At 54.2% G+C, this 5,000-nt stretch overlaps 1 non-coding gene across 1 annotated transcript in view; it reads left to right on the top strand.

The window, feature by feature from the left end:
• The first annotated feature begins 3,637 nt into the window (after nt 1-3,637).
• Nucleotides 3,638-5,000, top strand: part of LOC124772058 — a 1,909-nt gene continuing 546 nt past the window's right edge. The window contains exon 1 of the ribosomal RNA XR_007013738.1: nt 3,638-5,000. This exon is cut by the window's right edge and continues 546 nt beyond it. This is a non-coding gene — a ribosomal RNA (small subunit ribosomal RNA).

Here is a 5,000-nt window from a genome sequence, read left to right as displayed (position 1 = left end):
TCTATGCGCATCTGACAACACTACGTCCGCACCACAAAACATACCGCCATCTGTAGGTCTCCCGCAACATGACCTCCTGCAACGACGCTACCGCCATCTATGAGACGCCAAGCCGACTAAGACAGCGATGGCGCCACAGTGGCCGCCTTTCGACGCCACCCACAAAGGCTGCAGCCTCTGTCGACCATAGCACCCAATCTCCAGTGGCTCTGCCGCACGAAGCCGTGGACCGGCAATGACGCCACCCGCACCCGTTCGTGCACCACCCCAACCGCCAAACTCGCACCTCCAGCGGATGAACGGCGGACGTTTCCCGCACTCGTAAAGTGCAATCCACCCCTATAACTTGCGTTTCATGAAGAGTTATTTCCAATATGCGACATTCCCGCTGTCCGTATACATGAGCCGCGACCTGTACCACTTACGAGCGAGAGACGCGATCGCGTTGCTCACTGTACGGCGTCCGATACCGAGCCATCAGCATGTCGGTCCCCATGCGCGTTGCACTCGCACTCGCAGTCGCAAAAACGTGGGGCAAATATATTACGCGGAAGAGTTATAACAGACCGAGCCCCACTGCATGGGGGGAGTCTTTGTCACTAATGTACACAGATGGAACATTTTGGACTGGAACCAGATTACCCGTACACACGGCGCTGATTAGTAATCAATGCAGAGCCATCAAACTACAGCAAATATACACAACTGTCCGTATACATGCTGAAAGAGTCTGCCCAAAATGGGAACCACACGTCAGCCAGACACTCTGATCACGCACCACTCTCTGCTTCTAACAGGCGCACATACAATATGTAAGCACCAGCATGGAACAACATCCAGTGCATCTTCTCCGCCACATTACACAATCCACACTATCACAACCAGACCAGGAGGTCCGTGCGGAAAATACAATATCCCAGCCTTTCGACATCCACCATTGCGCAGACCAGGCACCAACACCCACACATGTCCTATACAACGGTGCACCCAACATCACAATAGTACCTCCTGTCACAGCGCACAAACAATGACATGAGTCAAAGACACAGGTCTCACACAAGCATAGAATTGGAGCGCCGCCTCTAATAAGCCAAAGGTGCATCCTGACGTGACAAATCTGATCATGTCACAAGCATTCACTTACTATAATCACTATCAACGAACCTGCCGCCCCCGCCCCCCCCCCCCCCCTACACCTTTCCGTACAACAACGTGTAACCTAACCTAACCTAACCTAACCTATGTTGTACCTTAACCTAACCTATGTTGTACCTTAACCTAACCTATGTTGTACCTTAACCTAACCTATGTTGTACCTTAACCTAACCTATGTTGTACCTTAACCTAACCTATGTTGTACCTTAACCTAACCTATGTTGTACCTTAACCTAACCTATGTTGTACCTTAACCTAACCCATGTTGTACCTTAACCTAACCCATGTTGTACCTTAACCTAACCCATGTTGTACCTTAACCTAACCCATGTTGTACCTTAACCTAACCCATGTTGTACCTTAACCTAACCCATGTTGTGCCTCAACCTAACCCATGTTGTGCCTCAACCTAACCCATGTTGTGCCTCAACCTAACCCATGTTGTGCCTTAACCTAACCCATGTTGTGCCTCAACCTAACCCATGTTGTGCCTTAACCTAACCCATGTTGTGCCTTAACCTAACCCATGTTGTGCCTTAACCTAACCCATGTTGTGCCTTAACCTAACCCATGTTGTGCCTTAACCTAACCCATGTTGTGCCTTAACCTAACCCATGTTGTGCCTTAACCTAACCCATGTTGTGCCTTAACCTAACCCATGTTGTCGCCTTAACGTAACCCACGTTGTCGCCTAAACCTGCTCTGTAATTGTTATACGACTCGTTCAATTACTGTAGTGTTGCCCACCCGCAACCCTCGCAATATAGTTCGCTACTCGCACTGCCCGCACCCCTGTGTATCGCTTCATGTTAAACACCTTGCAAGTCTTGCTCACTTTCCACATGCTCCTGCTGTACACTGTAATGTGGATGGCAGCAGGACGTACATGCCGCCCCTCCCCACGTCCCCACCTTGCCCCCTGCCTTCGCAAGCTGGTTGGTGAGAAGTTTGCATGTTCAATGCCCTTCGCATGCGACGTACTCAGGCTACGTTGTGGTGCGGCCTGTGTCAACTGTCCGCTGATGTCGTACGCGTGAACCACAATCTGTACTGCACATTCGTCCTTATGTACTGAATGATACATCGTGGCACATGTGTGACCGCACAACGACTGCGCCCAAAAACGGCGGACCATACAGTGCAAATATTGTGCACGCAGCTACGTGTCGTCTCCCTATGAGAGCTGGATTGCAGTGTGGTACGCCATAGAGACGTGTGGGAGGAACGGACGCCGTGGATGGCGATCAGCATGAGCTGTCTGTTGATGTATTCGGACCTAGTCGTCTCTCCTCACACACCGTGATGGCATGGTGCACCGCGTTCCATATCTGCGACATGCTACAGAGGCCGGTTGACAGTCGTTCGAGCAATGGACATCGCATACGTACGGGGGCCACCTTCCACGTATTGTCTAGGCGTGCACATTTTGTTGCGTGTATGTGGGCAGACGTAGTGTGGCGTGACACCTGACACAGGCATGCAATAATCGTTGAAGTTGCAAATGGCGATGGACGCCTGCGTTTTCTGGTGAAGTTACGCAAATGAACAAATGGTAACCTGTTGTGGTGCGGTTGTTCTCGCTAGGGGTGAATCGGTGATGGCGACGATAGGTTGAGGTACTAACCGGTTGTTCCAGCGATACCCACCATGCCGACGAAACTGAACGGCATCTGGGTGTGAAGCGATACGCGGCGGTGGCTGGGTGGGACCGTCCCCGGCCGGTGAGGGGGCGCCTCCCGGCGTGCTGGCCGCGCGGTGCGTGGGCGCACGCGCTACAGCCGGCTGGTGGGGGCGGCCAGTGGCAGGCGCGCCGGCCGACGGACGCGGCAGGCGTCGCAGCTGCGCGCCGGCGCACCCTGCGCGCGGCGCCGTGCGGCCAAAGTAGGTCCTCGCGGGCCCGGTGCGAAGCGCGGTGGACATCTTCAGTGTGCTGGTCCGATTGAGGACTGTGTGCGTTGAGGATGCGCCGCCGCCCGGCGCTCGGCGCCGCGACGCCGTCTGCTGCTCGGTCGCCCCAGCGGTTCTCGCTGGTGGTTTGTATCGCAGCTGTGCGGATGTGTTGGCGCGTGCGCTGTGCTGGGAGAGTTCGCTTCGGCACCCAAGTGGGGCTTTTGTCCTTCTGTGGCGCTGGCGTTGGAGCTGCCGGTCACCGTAGGTGGCGCGTGTTGTCTCCCGCCGGCAATGCCACGACAGCACGCTCCCGGGCCTCTGTCGGCAGCGGCAAGCTCAGTTGGGAGCACGGGTGGTCGCACCGAAAGCGTCTACTCGCCTAACTCCGGGCGATTGCGCCTCTCTCGAACCCGACCAAGTACTTGGGACGGCGCTGCGCGCCGCCGGGACCTGAGAGGGTTTCGAGGTGTATTGTGCAGGGGAGCTCAGCCTCCTCCTGTTTGCAGAATGATTGAGCGGACGCTTGCGTGTTCGCGCGGGCCCCCGGGACACACTCCCGGGCGGCCGGCTGCTCAGCTCTAGTTGACGCAGCTCCCTGGTTGATCCTGCCAGTAGTCATATGCTTGTCTCAAAGATTAAGCCATGCATGTCTCAGTACAAGCCGCATTAAGGTGAAACCGCGAATGGCTCATTAAATCAGTTATGGTTCCTTAGATCGTACCCACGTTACTTGGATAACTGTGGTAATTCTAGAGCTAATACATGCAAACAGAGTCCCGACCAGAGATGGAAGGGACGCTTTTATTAGATCAAAACCAATCGGTCGGCTCGTCCGGTCCGTTTGCCTTGGTGACTCTGAATAACTTTGGGCTGATCGCACGGTCCTCGTACCGGCGACGCATCTTTCAAATGTCTGCCTTATCAACTGTCGATGGTAGGTTCTGCGCCTACCATGGTTGTAACGGGTAACGGGGAATCAGGGTTCGATTCCGGAGAGGGAGCCTGAGAAACGGCTACCACATCCAAGGAAGGCAGCAGGCGCGCAAATTACCCACTCCCGGCACGGGGAGGTAGTGACGAAAAATAACGATACGGGACTCATCCGAGGCCCCGTAATCGGAATGAGTACACTTTAAATCCTTTAACGAGTATCTATTGGAGGGCAAGTCTGGTGCCAGCAGCCGCGGTAATTCCAGCTCCAATAGCGTATATTAAAGTTGTTGCGGTTAAAAAGCTCGTAGTTGGATTTGTGTCCCACGCTGTTGGTTCACCGCCCGTCGGTGTTTAACTGGCATGTATCGTGGGACGTCCTGCCGGTGGGGCGAGCTGAAGGCGTGCGACCGCCTCGTGCGTGCTCGTGCGTCCCGAGGCGGACCCCGTTGAAATCCTACCAGGGTGCTCTTTATTGAGTGTCTCGGTGGGCCGGCACGTTTACTTTGAACAAATTAGAGTGCTTAAAGCAGGCAAGCCCGCCTGAATACTGTGTGCATGGAATAATGGAATAGGACCTCGGTTCTATTTTGTTGGTTTTCGGAACCCGAGGTAATGATTAATAGGGACAGGCGGGGGCATTCGTATTGCGACGTTAGAGGTGAAATTCTTGGATCGTCGCAAGACGAACAGAAGCGAAAGCATTTGCCAAGTATGTTTTCATTAATCAAGAACGAAAGTTAGAGGTTCGAAGGCGATCAGATACCGCCCTAGTTCTAACCATAAACGATGCCAGCCAGCGATCCGCCGCAGTTCCTCCGATGACTCGGCGGGCAGCCTCCGGGAAACCAAAGCTTTTGGGTTCCGGGGGAAGTATGGTTGCAAAGCTGAAACTTAAAGGAATTGACGGAAGGGCACCACCAGGAGTGGAGCCTGCGGCTTAATTTGACTCAACACGGGAAACCTCACCAGGCCCGGACACCGGAAGGATTGACAGATTGATAGCTCTTTCTTGATTCGGTGGG

Source organism: Schistocerca piceifrons, unplaced genomic scaffold, assembly GCF_021461385.2.
Source record: "Schistocerca piceifrons isolate TAMUIC-IGC-003096 unplaced genomic scaffold, iqSchPice1.1 HiC_scaffold_936, whole genome shotgun sequence".
NCBI lineage: Eukaryota > Metazoa > Arthropoda > Insecta > Orthoptera > Acrididae > Schistocerca > Schistocerca piceifrons.
The sequence above is the reverse complement of the archived record's forward strand: the minus strand, read 5'-3'. Positions and strand labels throughout refer to the sequence as shown.